General features: G+C 42.4%; 1 protein-coding gene across 3 annotated transcripts in view; it reads left to right on the top strand.

Annotated features, from left to right (window-relative positions):
* Window positions 1–14,066: 14,066 nt before the first annotated feature.
* MPP5 (membrane palmitoylated protein 5) overlaps window positions 14,067–18,392 on the top strand; it is a 95,592-nt gene continuing 91,266 nt past the window's right edge. For 2 of the 3 annotated variants that reach the window (XM_026456011.1, XM_026456006.1), the window contains exon 1: window positions 14,207–14,325. The gene's annotated coding sequence lies outside the window, so the exon portion shown is untranslated. Of the gene's footprint in view, window positions 14,142–14,206; window positions 14,326–18,392 lie in introns of those variants that run through there. The other variant, XM_026456012.1, reaches the window with a different exon arrangement.

Below are 18,392 nucleotides of genomic sequence, written 5' to 3'. Positions count from 1 at the left end.
TGGCAGAAATAAAGCCTATTACTAATCATTAAGAATTCAAACCCATGTCAACCTAATTTCATAAAACTTAACTATTTTAATTGTGGATATCTATTTTAAAGGAAGATAGAAGACTATGCAAAACTATAAGATTTTCAATTCATAAACTCAGTTTTTATCCATGGGGTTTCTTTTCTTTGGGATTGATGGAAAAATTTGTTATTCTCTTGGTTTCACTTTTCTCATTTGTACATTAGTCCAACACTGTTTTGTTTCTAACATTGGAGAATGTGGGGTCATTCAAGGTGGGGACAGTGTTCATTTCATCTTTCGTTCTAGCTGAGTACCTGGTGCTGAGAGACAGTATTTATTGAATCAGTGTGTCATTTTCAAACAGGTTAAAAAAAAATCCATGTACTTTTAAAAATAAAAAAGAAACTACAGACAGTCCCCATCCAGAGAATGGTTTGACTTTTTAAAAGCCATCGCTTATTTTCTAAAAGCTGCCAGTCATGCTATAACATGTTTTTTATCCATTATCTCACTTAATCTTCACAGTAATATGAGGGACACTATTATTTTTCCTTGTTTTACAGGTGGTAAAACTGAAGCTTAGAGGTTAAAATTACTTGTCCAAGTCACACAGCTAGAAAATGGTGGAGATGGCCTCTGAACCCAAGAAACCCAACAGCCAAGCTAAATGCAAATTTGCGATTCACATTAGAACTCATGCTTTTAAATTCAGAATAAGGGTAGTTAGGTTTTTTAAAAGCTATAGAAATATATTTAACTCAAATTTCACACAAATAGTACTGGTTTTTCTACTGTGAACTGAGACTATGTCTTATCTCCATCTTTCCCTTCCTGTCCCACAGGCAACCCTCTAGAACTGTGCAGTCCCATTCGGTGGCCGGTAGGCATATATGGCTATTGAGCACCTGCAGTGTAGCTAGTGTGACTGAGAAACTGAATTTTAGATTATTTTAAATAAATGTAAATTCTAATTTTAAAACTAGAACAGTGTAGAATATTTTTCCATTAAACGCAACTTTATTGTTTTGGTAGGGCTACATTTTTCACTTCAACTGTTGAAAATCTAGTGTCCAAATTGAGATATACTGTAAGTGTAAAATATACACCAGATTTGGAAGTCTTTGAGAAAAGAAGAATGTAAAATATTTAATACGTGTTATATTGATTATATGTTTAAATAATACTTGAATATATTGATTAAATAAAAATATGTATTACTTTTATCTGTTTCTTTTTACTTTTTTGATGTGCCTATTAAGCAATGTGTCACAAATTACATATATGAAAAAAAAAATGTGGCTCATGATAGATTTCCATCAGATAGCACTGCTCTAGAGAAAAACCATCTACCCAGTCTCTTGGCCCACAGTCTAGGGAATTCCTCCTCCTCTTCTCACTGCTGTTCCAAAGACAGAAATTTGTTTCCAACCTTCACAGTCAGGAATGAAAACAGAGATTCCACAAAACCGAGAGGAGACTAACGTTTTTAAGTTAGGTATATACATAAACCAACAGTTTCTAATTTGGAGATGGCTATATCATCATAGAAACTGTTTTCTTGATACAGATTGTCGGTAACTTTTACTTTTGTTCACTTGGGGGGAAAAAGATTATCTGATAAATTGATTCTTACAGGTAGAAAGCTATAACTATAAGTTATAGCTATAAGTTATAGCTTTCTATCTAGCAACATAATCCTTCAAAAGGCAACATACACTGTAGTTGGTATACAACCACCTTGGAAAAGAGTTTGGAAAATTAAGTTAAGACATATGATCAGCTGGATGTGGTCGCTCATGCCTATAATCCCAGCACTTTGGGAGGCTGAGGCAGGAGGATTGCTTGGGCCCAGGAGTTTGAGAGCAGCCTGGGTAACGAAGTAAGACCCTGTCTCTAAAAAAATTAGCCGGGTGTGATGGCCCATATCTATAGTCCCAGTTACTCAGGTGACTGAGGATGGAAGACTGCTTGAGCTCGGGAGGTCGAGGCTGCAGTGACCCATGATCATGCCACTATACTGCAACCTGGGTAACAGAGCAAGACCCTCTCTCAAAAAAAAAAAAAAAAAAAGATATATGATCAAATTTCAAAAAAAACTAAAAACACGTTCACAAGACATATATTCAAAATAAGACTCATACACAAATAGTCATAGTTTTGTTCATAACAGCAAAAAACTGGAAACACCCAAATGCCCATCAACAGGTGAATGACTAAACAAATTGTTGTATGGTCATACAGTGATACTACTTAGCAACAAAAAGAAACTTAACTATTAAATACAAAAGTTCTCCCTTATCCACAGTCATGCTTTCCACAGTTTTAGTTACCTGTGGTCAAAAAATATTAAATAGTTCCAGAAATAAATAATTCATAGGTTTTAAATTACATGCGATTCTAAGTAGCATGATGAAATCTCACACCATCCCACCTGCAACAGGGATCATCCCCTTGCAGCTATCCAGGTTGTATATGTTACCTGCCCCTTAGTCAGTAGCCTTCTCGATGATCAGATTGAAAAACAGTATGTACAGGGTTCTGTACCATCCAAGGTTTCAGGCATCCATGAGGGGTCTTGGAAGGTAGCCCCTGAAGATGGGGAGTGGGTGGACTACTGTAGATGCAACAATACATGGATGAACCTTAGAAACAGGTTTGGTACATGCTATATAATTCCATTTATATGAAGATTTAGGAGACAAAACTAATTTATAAAGACAAATCAGATTGGTGGTTGCCTGGGGTTGTGGGTAGCCAGGAGGATATTGACTGCAAAGTAGTTTGAGGAAACTTTTTAAGGTGATGAAAATGTCCTTTTTTTTTTCTTTCTTTTTTTTTTTTTTTTTTTGAGACAGGATCTTGTTCTGAAGTGCAGTAGTGGCACTGTAACCTCATCCTCTTGGGCTCAAGTGACCTTCCAACCTCAGTCTCCGAAGTAGCTTGAACTACAGGCATACGCCACCATATGCAGCTAATTTTTAAATTTTTCTGTAGAGACAGGGTCTTGCTGTGTGGCCCAGAGTTGGTCTCAACCCCCTGTCCTCTAGTGATTTTTCTCACCTTAGCCTCTCAAAGTTCAGGGATTACAGGCCTGAGCCACTGGGTCCAGCCTGACGTAAATATTCTATCTCCTGATTGCAGCGGTGGTTACATTAGTGTGTACATTTATCCAACTAAACACTTTAAAATAGGTGCCTTTTATTTGCATATAAATTATACGTCAATAGGCCGAGCTTAGTGGCTCCCACCTGCAATCCCAGCACTTTGAGAGGCTGAGGCGGGTGAATCACTTGAGGTCGGAGTTAGAGATCAGCCTGGCCAACATGGTGAAACCCCGCTTCTACTAAAAATACAAAAAAATCTACCGGGCCTGGTGGCCAGCAGCTGTAATCCCAGCTACTAGGGAGGCTGAGGTAGGAGAATTGCTTGAACCTGGGAGGCAGAGGTTGCCTTGAGCTGAGATCATGCCACTGTACTCCAGCCTGGGTGACAAGGTGAGACTGTGTCTTTAAAAAAACAAAAAACAAAAAACTTAACATGATAATTTGTGTCTATAGTACTTATTAGATTATGTGGTAGTTTTAAAATATTTAAAATATTAGATTATTTGGTAGTTTTAAAAATATGTCTACAGCCAGGCATGGTGGCTCATGCCTGTAATCCCAGCACTTTGGGAGGCCGAGGCGGGCAGATCATGAGGTCAGGAGATCGAGACCATCCTGGCTAACATGGTGAAACCCCGTCTCTACTAAAAATACAAAAATATTAGCCAGGCATGGTGGCAGGCGTCTGTAGTCCCAGCTACTCAGGAGGCTGAGGCAGAAGAATGGTGTGAACCCGGGAGGTGGAGCTTGCAGTGAGCCAAGATCGTGCCACTGCACTCCAGCCTGGGGGACACAGCAAGACTCTGTCTCAAAAAATACATATATATATATATATATATGTCTACAAATGCCTTATTCTCTTCCCTTCAAGGGATGGAGCCTACTCCCCTTCCTTTGGGTACAGATTGGACTTAGGGACTTGCTTCTAGACAATAAGGTGGCAGTGGTGGTGTGTGATTTTGGAGACTAGGTCATAAAACAGCCCTATGGTTTCTGTCTTTGTTGCTCCCTCTCTTAAGTCATTTGCCCTGGGGGAAGCCAACTGTCACATTCTTAGATCATTTGCCCTGGGGGAAAACTAGCTGTTCCTTATGACAAGAAACAGAGGCCAAGTCTTATGACAAGGAACAAGGCCAAATGACAAGGAACAGAGACCACTAGCTAACAGACATGTAAGACTCCTTTAGTACCAGTCATGCCTTCAGGTGACTGCAATCCCAGCAGACACTCTGCTAAGCTGGTGTCAGAGCCACCCAGCTAAGCTGCTTCTGGCTTCCTGACCTGCAGCAAGGAGAAATTACATTTGCATGTAATTATGTATCACAAAATCTCATTTATCTCTAATTCTACTATTCTGTGTATATTTTAGATAAGAACTTATGAAATGTTGACTAAAGTGCTGAACACCCTTTGAAATCGCTCCGTTTTCTTCATTAAAGTGAATTGTCACATTTTACCAAGATCCTAGGTGTATTCATAGCCTATATTCAGTCTAAACTTAAAAGGAAAAAAATCAGTGCATTTTTATGCCTGTTGCCAAATTGTTCTCAGCTCTCCAGTGCCCTGAGCTGAGATAACAAGGCTTGGGAGACTTGTTTGCTGTTCTGCCTTCCTGCATTTGCTTGAAGTGTTACCCAGAGGCCATGAGGACTGAAAGCTTTCAGTCTAAATACTTAGTCAGGTCCTGGCACCAGCTACAGATTTACACAGCTACAAATTTAAAACCATTTATATTTCCAAATACGGCTTTTAAAATTCTCCTAAAATTATTCCGGAAAAAAAAGAAAATAGTTATCTATTTTCTCCAAGAGCCCTAAAAGGGATCCACTGTGCTGTTTCCGTGTCTCCCATTCCACCAACACATTTTTATTTTATTTTATTTTTTTGGAGACAGAGTCTCACTCTGTCACCCAGGCTGGAGTGCAGTGGTGTAATCTCAGCTCACTGCAATCTCCGCCTCCCAGGTTCAAGTGATTCTCCTGCCTCGGCCTCCCAAGGAGCTGGGACCACAGGCGTGCGCCACCACACCCGGCTAAATTTTTTATTTTTTATAGAGACAGGGTTTTACCATGTTGCCCAGGCTGGTCAAGAACTCATGAGTTCAGGCAATCTGCCTGCCTTGGCCTCCCAACGCACTAGGCATGAATACACCTAGGATCTTGGTAAAATGAGAGAATTCACTTTAATGAAGAAAATGGAGCGATTTCAAAGGGTGTTCGGCACTTTAATCAACATTTCATAAGTTCTCATCTAAAATATACACAGAAGGACAAGCTCTTTTAACAGTAGAATTAGAGATAAATGAGATCTGATGGAAGACCAATACCTATTCCAATTCTGCCATAGTATATCACATGAGAAGGTAGGGCTTTTCTGTGAGAAAGAAATTTGCAAAGCCTCAGATATCTGCTTCTACTGACAGGTTTTACAAGTTTCTAGTTAGCACTACCTCCTATATCTGATCTGTAATTTCCATCTGAAACTCCCTTCCTCTGGCTGACTTCTTCCAGTCTGTCTCATGACAGGTGGGAAGAAACCTAGTGCAACAATCCAGGCAAAAGATGATGATGGCCTGGAGTAGGGTGGTAGCAGTGGGGATGGGGAGAAGTGGTTAGATTCTGGATATATTTTGAAGGTAGATAAACAGGATTTCCTGATGGGTTGAATGTACCATGTGAAAGAACACCTGAATAACTGGAAACTGGGTCAAAATCAATAGTTCTGCCATGTAAAATTTGCAATACTCATCAGAAATTTAAATGAAGATTCCAGCTGATAGATGAATACAGGATTCTGGAATTTAGGGCAGAAGTTCAGAGTAAAGATAAATTTGGAGCGAACAGTATATAGACGAAATTTGAAGCCATGAGACCAGATGAAAGCGAGTGAGTGACAAAGAACATCATGATAAAAATAAAGACAAACAGTTAATACATACTATTCCAGCACTGTTCTAAGCACTGTCATATATAAATTAACTTTGTCTTCACAAGCACTGTAGGAGGTAACTACTTTTATTATACTCATTTTATAAATAACGAAGCTGAATTTCAGAGAAATTAACTGACTTTCTTCTAATCAGACAGCTAGCTAGTGACAGAGCTGGGATTCGAACCCAAGCAAAGAGAAAAGTAAAATATTCCATTTTAGAGCTTTGGGACACTCCAAATATTAGCAAAGAGATAAATAAGAGCCAGCAAAGGATTCTGAGAAGGAGGTTCCAGTGACATGGGAAGGGAAGTAAGAGTGGTGTTTCAGAAGCCCAGAGAAGAAAATGGAGAAAATTATCAGCTTCATCAGATACTGTAGACAGGTCACATAAGATGACTGAAAACTGACTTTTGCATTTAACGAAATGGCTGAAATCAGTGACTTTACATGTCAAGTGGAGTGAGTTCAAGAGAGAATAGATGAGGCATTAGAGTTCCACTCTTTGCTTGCTTGTTTCGAAACAGTCTCACTCTGTCCACCAGGCTGGAGTGCAGTGGCGCGATCTCGGCTCACTGTAACCTCCACCCACTGGGTTCGAGTGATTCTCCTGCCTCAGTCTCCCTAGTAGCTGGGATTATAGGCTTTCGCTACCAAGCCCAGCTAATTTTTGTATTTTTCATAGAGATGGGGTTTTGCCATGTTGGCCAGGCTGGTCTCAAACTCCTGACCTCAGGTGATCCACCCGCCTCAGCCTCCTAAAGTGCTGGGATTACAGGCGGGATCCTCTGCACCCGGCCTACAGTTCCACTCTTCAAAGTTCAGGCGGGGTGCGGTGGCTCATGCCTGTAATCCCAGTACTTTAGGAGGCTGAGATGGGTAGATCACCTGAGGTCAGGAGTTAGAGACCAGCCTGGCCAACATGGCGAAACCCCGCCTCTACTAAAAATACAAACATTTGCTGAACATGGTGGCACTCACCTGTAATCCCAGCTATTCGAGAGGCTGAGGCAGAAGAATCACTTGAACCCAGGAGGCAGAGATGCAGTGAGCTGAGATGGCGCCACTGCATTTCAGCCTGGGTGACAAGAGCAAAACTCCGTCTCAAAAAAAAAAAAAAAAGGTCAGGCCAGATACCATCCAGACCCACTCACAGGTATTCACATGTAAATTTTGTTTTGTTTTGTTTTTTGTTTTTGTTTTTGAGACGGAGTCTCCGGCTGCTGCCCAGGCTGGAGTGCAGTGGCGTGATCTCAGCTCACTGCAAGCTCTGCCTCCCGGGTTCACGCCATTCTCCTGTCTCAGCCTCCTGAGTAGCTGGGACTACAGGCGCCCACCACCATGCCTGGCTAATTTTTTAATATTTTTAGTAGAGATGGGGTTTCACCATGTTAGCCAGGATGGTCTCCATCTCCTGACCTCCTGATTCGCCCGCCTCAGCCTCCCAAAGTGCTGTGATTACAGGCGTGAGCCACTGTGCCTAGCCCACATGTAAATAATAATTAAAGTAGTACTGAAATTTTTCACACAAAACGAAAGTGTGACTGGGAGCTTGGTGAGGAAAAGATATAGGTAATTTTATAGCCCTTTTCAAGCAGAAAAAACTTTGGTTCCTCTTTCTTAACATTTGGTCTTGATCTTTCCTTCATTAGAAATATTCCCAAGTCGGCCGGGCGCGGTGGCTCAAGCCTGTAATCCCAGCACTTTGGGAGGCCGAGATGGGCGGATCACGAGGTCAGGAGTTTGAGACCATCCTGGCTAACACGGTGAAACCCCGTCTCTACTAAAAAATACAAAAAACTAGCCAGGCGAGGTGGCTGGCACCTGTAGTCCCAGCTACTCGGGAGGCTGAGGCAGGAGAATGGCGGGAACCCGGGAGGCGGAGCTTGCAGTGAGCCAAGATCGCGCCACTGCACTCCAGCCTGGGCGACAGAGCGAGACTCCGTCTCAAAAAAAAAAAAAAAAAAAAAAAAGAAATATTCCCAAGTCCTAAATTCACCTACCTCCTCTCTCGGAAATAAAATTTCTCAGGGCTGGGTGCAGTGGCTTAAGCTTGTAATCCCAGCACTTTGGGAGGCCGAGGCAGGCGAATCACGAGGTCAGGAGATCGAGACCATTCTGGCTAACATGGTGAAACCCCGTCTCTACTAAAGATACAAAAATTTAGCCGGGTGTGGTGGCAGGCGCCTGTAGTCCTACCTACTTGGGAGACTGAGGCAGGAGAATGGAGTGAACCCAGGAGGTGGAGCTTGCAGTGAGTCAGATGGCTGCCACTGCACTCTAGCCTGGGTCACAGAGTGAGACTCCATCTCACAAAAAAAAAAAAAATTCTCATGGACCCTGTTTTATTTCTTGACACTTCTCCAGACTGGCATAGGACCACCCAGATGGGTACAAATAAAATAATGATAAATGATTGACATTCTAAATATTGAATATCCTACCCTGAGGTTTTTGTTGACTCTTGTTTCCATATTAAGCTCATGCTTCTTTTCTCTATTTCATTCAGTCATTCACATTTAGAAAAAGTTTTATGTGTATCTTTAAAAAATTTTTAAATTAAATTGATAAAAATTAGATATATTTATGACATACAACATAGTATTCTGAAATACATTTACATTATGGAATGGCTACATCAAGGTAATTAACATTACCTCACATACCATTTGTTTCGTGGTGAGAACATTTAAAATCTAGTCTCTTAAGTATACTAAAGTATACTATACATTGTTATTAACTATATACTCACCATGTTGTACAAACAGAGCTCTTGAACTTACTCCTCCTAACTGAAATTTCCTATCCTTTGATCAACATCTCCCCACTCCTTTCCCCAAGTCATGTCTATTTTTTTTAAAGCCATGTATAAGATCTTGATTTTCCTATTATTGTGAGTACTTTCAGAGCAGTTTATTCACTGTTCCCACCTGCACCTTCACTAGATAGTAAAGCTCCTACTGGTATAAGACCTTTTCTTTCTTTGAGTCTAGAGCATTTACGTTCATTCACCATGCTTTTCCTTGTACTTTGTTTGTCTTATCATGTCCTTTTTCCTACCTTTCCAATTCCTCTATGATAAGGACTGTCACACAGATTTCAGTGCCTACAGCACAATGCTTCACCCATTAAATGAGTGAATATTTGTTAAAGCCAATTAAGTTGAATAATACTGACCTGTACTGAATTACACTGATGCAGATAGTGGAATCTTCCATTCCATATGACAACTGTATAATGTTGTTAGCTTAGGGATACACTATATTTAGCTAGATTTATGAACGTTTAAATTCTGCTATAAAACATCTAAATAAGAATAACCCAATTAAATTAGAAAAGTTCATTGTTTGTTGGTTTGCTTTTTGTTATTTTATTATTTTATTTTAGATATTTGACCAGGCACGGTGGCTTATGCCTGTAATCCCAGCACTTTGGGAGGCTGAGGTGGGAAAATCATTTTAGTTCAGGGGTTCCAGACCAGCCTGGCCAACATGGTGAAACCCTGTCTCTACTAAAAATTAAAAAAAAAATTAGCCAGGTGTGGTGGCAGGTGCCTGTAATCCCAGCTACTGGGAGGCTGAGGCAGAAGAACTGCTTGAACCCGGGAGGTGGAGGTTGCAGTGAGCCAAGATCACACCACTACACTCCAGCCTGGATGACTGAGCAAGACTTCGTCTTAAAAAAAAAAAAAAAAAGATATTTATTTACTAGTACTACTATTCGTAGGTAAGTTTTGTTTCATAACTTCTATTTTATCTGAGTCAGTGAGTATTCTGCTTTTATTATACATTATCTCCGATCATCTGGTTTATACAATTATGTGATTAGGCTACTAATTCACTTATGAAAATTCTAAGTACTAATTCACTGATGTACTAGTGAAAGCCAAGTTATGAAAACTATACTAGTGAAAACCTGGCTTTCACTAGTACAAAGAGGAGATATAATAGCCTTAGTTAAGGCTACATAATTCGATATATAATAGGGAATAATAAATCTTGAAAATCAAAATTTCAGACCTTTTTAAAAGTGGCTGAAATGCAACATGAATATGTTTCCCCCAAAACTTTTTTTTTTTAATTTTTAGAGAAGGGGGTCTTGCTGTGTTGCCCAGGTTGGACTTGAATTCCTGGGCTCAAACAATCCTCCCATCTTAGTCCCCTGATTAGCTGGGTCTACAGGCACATGCCACCATGACTGGCTTCTCGAGGCACATGCCACCATGACTGGCTTCTCGAAATTTTTAATGAAATAAAATAGTGTGATATTTTATTACATAAACATTTAATAAGGGATATTGACAGATAATAAGTTAAGCAGATGACAAAAAGAAGAAGAAGAAGGGAGGGTATTTACTATGGTGATTGTCCACCTTACTCCTGGTTTTACAGTTAGACTTTCACTACTCACCCATAATATTTAGTTACAAATTTGTTAGAGTGACTCAGCAGGTGAACTGCCTTCTGACAAGCATGAACAGCCCTTCTGACAGGGGGGTTTAAACCACAGATTATCCATTTCATTCCATTATGGGGGAATATTATATTCTCTTAACCTCCTATGCTATCCATGTTACATTCTATATGCAGAGGGTACCAAAATCCTAAAACTAGGGGGAAAAAAGGAGTAGTTAACCCCTTCACATTATAGATGAGAAAATTTAGGCCCAGGAAGCTTGTCACACATCTGAATCACAGAACTAGTTAGCAGCAAAGCTAAAACCCAAATCTAATTACTCCAGTTTCTATACCTTTCACTCTTTCAGCTACCCTTCAGTTTTTGCATATACACCAGTAATTTGTATGACTTAGAGATTCTGGGATTGGCTCAATTCACCAGAAAATGGATTTATTTTTTTCTTTTCTTTTCTTTTTTTTTTTTTTGAGACATGGTCTTGCTCTGTTGTTCAGGCCAGAGTGCAGTGGCACAATCACAGCTCACTGAAGCCTAGATCTCCCGGGCTCAAGAGATCCTCCCACCTCAGCTTGCCAAATAGCTAGGACTACAGGAGCGTACCACCACACCCAGCTAATTTTAAAATTTTTTTGTAGAGATGGGTCTCCCTATGTTGCCCAGGCTAGTTTTGAATTCTTGGGCTCAAGCAATTCTCCCACTTTGGCCTCCCAAACTGTTGGGATCACAGGTGTGAGTCACTGCACCTGACCCACTAGAGAGTAGATTTGTTATTTGCTGTAGGATCTGCCCTCTTTTAACATGAAAATATCTTTAGGAGGTAAAATAACTTTTGTTTTTGAGACAGGGTCTCACTCTATTGCCCAGGCTGGAGTGCAGTTGTATGATCTCAGCTCACCGCAGCTTCAGCCTCCCAGGCCTAGATGATCCTCCTGCCTCAGCCTCCCAGGTAGCTGGGACTATAAGCACACACCATCATGCCTACCTAATATTGTATTTTTTGTAGAGATGGGTTTTTGCCATATTGCCAAGGCTGGTCTTGAACTCCTGGGCTCAAGGGATTCATACACCTTGGCCTCCCAATGTACTGGGATTACAGGTGTAAGCCACCATGCCAGGCCATAACTAACATTTTTATAGCACTTCTTTTCCTGAAAAAATGCCTTTCTGAATTGTTATAGCACTTTAAAAAGGAATTTCACATATTTTGAGATAAGCAGCTGGTCTGCTATCTCACACTCACAATAATAATCATTTTATTAGGGTGGGGTCCTGTAACGGAATCTAAGCAGCTGAGGAAGCAAGGCTAGGTACTTGGAGGGTTCATTTGGGTGGAGGCTTTTTGTGTGTGTGTGTGTTTTGTTGTTTTGAAAAACTGCCGGCCGGGTGCGGTGGCTCAAGCCTGTAATCCCAGCACTTTGGGAGGCCGAGACGGGCGGATCACGAGGTCAGGAGATCAAGACCATCCTGGCTAACACGGTGAAACCCCGTCTCTACTAAAAAAATACAAAAAACTGGCCGGGCGTGGAGGCGGCGCCTGTAGTCCCAGCTACTCGGGAGGCTGAGACAGGAGAATGGCGTAAACTCGGGAGGCGGAGCTTGCAGTGAGCCGAGATTGCGCTGCTGCACTTCAGCCTGGGCAACAGAGGAAGACTCCGTCTAAAAAAAAAAAAAAAAAAAGAAAAAGAAAAACTGCCTGGGGCCAAGAGATTAGAAGTTATGGATAAAGATATACTATCTTTCCAAAGGGGTCCTTTCTTTGAACAGCTAGATCTGCAGTTCTTACCTGAAGATGATTTTGCCCATCTCTCCCCATGAGCTTTGGTAACCTCTGGAGACGTTTTTGATTGTCACATTGGGGAGGGTGATGCTACTGGCACCTAGTGGGTAGAGGCTGGGGATGGTCCTAAACATCCCATGATGCACAGGACAGTCCCCACAAGAATTATCCAGCCCAAATGTCAATAGTGCCAAAGATGAGAAATTATAAGCTAGAGAAAGAAGAATTCATTGAGGAGCTGGAGGAAGCACCTGTAATCCCAGATACTGGGCAGGCTGAGGGAGGAGAATCGCTTGAACCCGGGGAGCAGAGGTTGCAGCGATCCAAGATCGTGCCACTTTACTCCAGCCTGGACAAAAGAGCGAAACCCCCTCTCAAACAAAAACAAAAACAAACGAACTTAGAAAAGGAAGTAAGTCACACACACTAACCGTTTTTTTCCTTTTGGGGTATGGCTAATAGTTTCTAGGAATCCTGGAGACTTTATCTGGATTTCAGTTAGGCATTTCGCCAGTTCTCCTGGCATCTTTGTGGAGGAATATGGGCCAAGAAGACAGTTCGGTTGTGTAGTCCATCTGTATTAGAAGCCTACTGAGAAATTTTTTGATGGCAGGAGCATTAAGGTCTTTAGTGGCATGCAGCAGAGTTCTGTCCTCAGCTCTGTCTTATTAAACACTTGGAGAGAATGCTTATCAGATTTGAGAAGGATAACAAATCTGGGAAGGGTAGGCATCCCTAAAGATCTTCACCACCAGGAACAATGGTTTGCTTCGTTCAGAGCATCACAGTGTCCTTAGTGAGGGACACTAACAATCCATAGGCTGTCCAGAGGAGCGTAATGGGGAAGAATGTGAAAGAACTTGAAAGTCAGGACCTGAGGACATTGCAAGATGGAAAAACACGGTGGGACAAAATGAGGAAAACCGAGAGAAATGGAAATGGCATATACGAAGGTTTTGAGGGAGGACTGTGCCCCTGGGGGAAACCGTGCACCTGGGCTGGAGTCATAAGCATATTTTGGCCTCATAGAAGGAGAGGTCGATTAACAAACCTTGCAAGGGTTCAAAGGTGGGATGGGCTTCCTCGGAAGGTACTGTCAAGACAGAGACCATCCGAGGGCTTTTATTGCAAGTGTCGAGACACATTTGCTGGTATTTCTCCTTAGAACGTACTCCAATCTGCTCTGACTTCCGCCCGCACCCGCCAGAGCCCTGCCCCATTCCAAGGGTGGCACATCCAGGTCCCGAGGGCGCCAGCCATGCCCGGGGCATGGGCTGGTCTGCGTAACTCTCTGTCCCTTCGGGAGACTTCTGGAAAATAGTTCTAGTCCTTGCCATCCTTGCTTTCTGGTTTTCAGAAGTCAGTGCTGCTGGTGGCTTTCTGGAGTCTTCTGCGGGACACTGCACACATTCAGGTGTTTACGTCATTTTTTTAAAAAAAAGAAAAGTTAGATTGTGTGACTAACTTGACAGGACATGAGGAATCTCTTCAGGAGGACTCGGATTTTCTTCAGGAGCTGTCATCCAGAGACAGAAGAGCCAAGGGATGTAGAAACCCAGGGAAGCCTCGCGTCCCCACACAGCCCGCGGGCCAAACCCCGAAGCAGCTCCACAGGGACAGCCAGCTCCTAGCAGTCCGGGTTTTAGACTTAGAGGCGCGCGGCTGCGCGCACCCGGCGGGAGCTGTGGAGAGAACCAATGACCGGGCGCTCTCTCCGCGCCGGCTCGGGATTGGGCGAGCCGCGCCAGCCTCTCACGGGCGGGGTGGGACTGGGATCCGCGCGCCCGCTGCGCCAGAGTCCCGGGGGCGCGTGCGCGGTCTCGCGGTGGCCGCAGGGGCCGGTCTCGCGCGGTCTAGAAGTGGAGTTGCTGGCGGCTGCGGCGGCGACGGCGGCGACGGAGGAGGTTGGCGGTGGGGCGGGGGCGGGGGGGGGGGGGGGGGCGGGGGCGGGGACTAAGGATTCTGAGGTGGGGAGTCGGGAGTTTCTGGATTCTTTATCCGGTATTTTAAGGGCTGCCGGAGAGCTGTCGCTTCTGCAGTGCTTAGGAGCGGCCGGGGCTGGAGGCTCCGCGGAGCCGAGGCGCGGAGGTAAGAGGTGGATCGGCGGCGGCTGGGCTGTGGAGATCTTAATCAACAGGTCCCCGGGAGCGCGGCGGGGGAGGGGCGGCCGGGCTCCCCTTCCCCCACACGCCGCTCAAACTCGGGCCAGCGAGAGACCCCGGGCCGCCAGCGGGCTTTCTCAGGCGCCGCAGCTTCGGCCGTGGAGGGTGTGAGCCCAACCTTTGTCCCTCGGAGCAGCGCTGCCTGCGCGGTGCCCGCTCCTTCTCCTTGGCTGGGCATGCACCTTGGCGCGGGCCACAGCCAGCCGGGCCCGAGGTGCAGGGGGCGCGGCGGGGAGTCGTCTGCCCCCTGCGCTCCCGCCCCGAGGTCGCGACGCGCGGGACTCCCCCCGGCCGGGTCTGGCAATCCGGCGAGGGAACGCTTTCCTTTAGAAGTCAGAATGTAGTCAGCGTTCCTCTGCCTGACTCAGCTGCTGGTATTCTGCTGCCCATTGCGTTCTTAAACAGGCAAACAGTTCCTGCTTCCTTGTGACCAGTTTTAAAGAAAAGCCTAATTTTGTTGTTGATGGTTTCTGATAATTTAAGGTTGCACGTTGAACTTTGAAGCCTGTACATTGTTGTGTTCTACGTTTAATGAAGGTTGCTTTAAACGATCTTTGTAGTAAATTATGTAACTTTCCAATGATCATAACTCACCTTCTGTTGATTGACGTACAGTAATGTGTACGGAATGTAGGTTTCGGTCGAAAGGTTTTTCTTGGCAGTTTATGCTAAAATTAAAATCTGATTGGAAGTTTTTAGATGTAGTATGGAGTGTTTGTTTTGTCTCCATACTTGCTTAGAATAGTAAAAATTTAGATTCGGAAAGTCAGTGGAACAAAAATTTTGAAATTTTGATTTGACTGACACAGTGAAAGGTGTTAATATTTCCGATTTTTTAAAAAAGCAATATCATGTTTTAATGATAGTTTACTAATTATGCTTTTGGATTTTACCAGAAGTTAATAACCTGTTAAATTCTGCAGTAGGAACAAATGACGTGTTGGTTATTGGTGTCTTTAAAGTATTGGTGGTAATGAAACTTATTAAATAAGCTTCCTTGAATTAAGAATTACCGATTTTTTTTTTACTAGATCCCTGTGGATATAGCGTATTGTGGATAGGTTTTATAGGCTTTCTATTTGTAGTAGGATGAGCTATTAAATTATAATGTAAGAGATTTGTAGATAAAACAGGCAAAAGTAGGAAAAGCAATTCATTATTTAATCTTTAAAAATCGAGTAAATTTTACCATGTACCTGAATTACTTTTGGCTAGACGGACTTGAACTTGACAAGTTAAGGTGCATTGATTAACATTAACTTGTTTTAGAATGTTAAAACGGGAGAGAATATGTAAGTTCTTCCTGAGGGTGACCGAAGTCAGTGCAGTGGTTTTAGCTTTTACATGATCTTGAATTATGATTTCAATTAAAAATCTCATCACAGGGGTACATGGTTTCAGGATCTCCTGAGGGCTGTCATGGAAAAAATTTAAAAAATAAAATTTTATCACACATTCCAAGAAACTTGATCAATGTAATAGGTTATACTGAGATGCCCTGTTTCTCTGATATTTTCTGATTTCAGAGTGTCTAGAAAAAATAGTATCTTGACATGTGTGCTTTACAATATAATTTTCTTTTCTTTTTTTTTTTTTTTGTGAGACAGAGTCTTGCTGTTGCCCAGGCTGGAGTGCAGTGGTGCGATCTTGGTTCACTGCAGTCTCCACCTCTCGGGTTCAACTGATTCTCCTGCCTCAGCCTTCCAACTAGCTGGGACTACAGGCGCCTGCCACCACACCCGGCTAATTTTTGTATTTTAGTAGCTACGGGGTTTCACCTGTTGGCCAGGCTGGCCTTGAACTTCTGACCTCAGGTGATCCACCTGCCTCGGCCTCCCGAAGTGCTGGGATTACAGGTGGGGGCCACCACCAGAATATATATATATACACTCACACACACACATACACACACACACACACACACACACATATATATCTCACTCTGTCGCCCAGGCTATAGTGCAGTGGCGCGATCCCGACTCACTGCAAGCTCCGCCTCCGGGGTTCAGGCCTTTCTTCTGCCTCAGCCTCCCGAGTACCTGGGACTACAGGCCCACGCCATCACGCCCGCCTAATTTTTTTTTTTTTTTTTTTAAGTAGAGACAGGGTTTCACCGTGTTAGCCAGGATGATCTCGATTTCCTGACCTCATGATCCGCCCGCCTCTGCCTCCCAAAGTGCTGGGATTACAGGTGTGAGCCTCCACGCCCGGCCTTTATAATTTTTGGTCATATACTTACTGAATCATAGAATTGTTGAGTTGGAAGTAATCTTAACCTCTTCATTTTTCACGAAAAAGACAGGGAGGCTTGAAGGAGTTAAGTAATCCGTAGTCTGACTGCTAGTTAGTGGCAGACTTGGAACTACATGAATGCTAAAATGCTTGTCTCCATATTCTAAGTTCAGTGCTCTTTTCAGGATGTCTTATTGTTAAACCAATAAGTTGCCTTCTCCAAATCACTTAACAGGCAGGGTTGATTCTTTCTGTCATGCATTTTTTCCCTTTTCTTTTTTAGTAACCACCAACTGCAATTCATTTCCTTACTGAAGAGTTTTCAGTTTTCTAATATTTCAAACAATGTTTAATGAATATCTTTGTGCATGTCTCCTTGAGCGCATGTATAGAGGCTTTCCTAGAATGTATGTATACTTACCTATAAGTGGAATTGCTGATAACAGATTGATATGCGTTTTCAACATTACTAGCTACAGCCAAATTATCCTTTTTAATGCTGTAGCCATTTACCTTCCTGCAAACAGTATGAGTGACAGTGGCTTCATGTCCTTGCCCACAATTGGCATTGTAAGATTTAAAAATTTTTGCTAATCTGATGGATGAGAAATGATATAATTGCTTCCTTTCTTTAAAAAATATTTAATTTACGTGAAATGAAATTAACTCTTTTCATTGTGCAATTCCAACTAAGAGAGCTGTGCAACTAGCATAATCAAGGTAAGGAACAGTTCCATCACCTATTCATTCACCAGTTGAAGGACATTTGAGTTGTTTTCAGGTTTTTGTGACTGAGTGAGGTTGCTGTAAATCTTTGCAAATAGGTTTTTGTGTAAACCTAAGTTTTTGTTTCTCTTAAGTAAATGGAATGTGGTAGGTATAGCCTACTTTTATCTTAAAATGAAAAAAAAAAAGACCTATCTGTGGTAGACAGAATAAAGGTTTTCAAAGATATTCTAGTCCCTGGAACCTGTGAATGTATTTGCTTACGTGGCAAAGGCAAATTAAGGTTGCTAATTAGATGACTTTAGGGAGATTATTGTGGATTATTCAGGTGGTCCCAATGTATCACAGAATCTTTAAAAAAAGGAAAGAGAGAGGCAGAAGAGTAGAGTCAGGAAACAAAGATGTAACAATGGTCAGAGAAGTGCAAAGTTGCTGGCTTTGAAGATGGAAGAGAGCAGGCCACAAATAAGGAATATGAGTGGTCTCTAGAATCTTGAAGAGGCTAGGAAATGGATTACTCTTTAGAGCCTCCAGAAAAGAAAGCAGCCCTGCCAGTAATTTTAGCCAAGGGACACATATGTCAGACTTTAAGGTGTAGGACTGTAAAATAATTTCTATTGTTTTAAGCCACTAAATTTGTGGCAATTTGTTACATTGGCATAGGAAACTAATACACTGTCAAGCTGTGCTTGAAGTGGCTGAACCACTTTGCATTTCCACCAGCAACATATGAGAGGTTCAGTTGCTTTACATTCCTGTCAGCTCTTGGTATGGTCAGTCTTTAGGTTTAGCCATTTTAATAGTATCTCGTTGGGATTTTTCTTTGCATTTCCCCCATGACTGAGGATGTTGAGCATCTTTTCATGTACTTATTTGTCATATGTTTATCTTTGATAAAGTGTCTGAAGCTTTTGCCCATTTTTAAATTGGATTGTTATAGCTGAATTTATTATTATCTTATTGTTTTTTCCTTTTTTTTTTTTTTTTTTTTTTAGGTATGGGGTCTCACTGTGTTTCCCAGGCTGGTCTCAGAAC

This window comes from Piliocolobus tephrosceles, chromosome 6 (genome assembly GCF_002776525.5).
Source record: "Piliocolobus tephrosceles isolate RC106 chromosome 6, ASM277652v3, whole genome shotgun sequence".
NCBI lineage: Eukaryota > Metazoa > Chordata > Mammalia > Primates > Cercopithecidae > Piliocolobus > Piliocolobus tephrosceles.
Note: the sequence above shows the minus strand (reverse complement) of the source record. Positions and strands in the feature narration are given on the sequence as shown.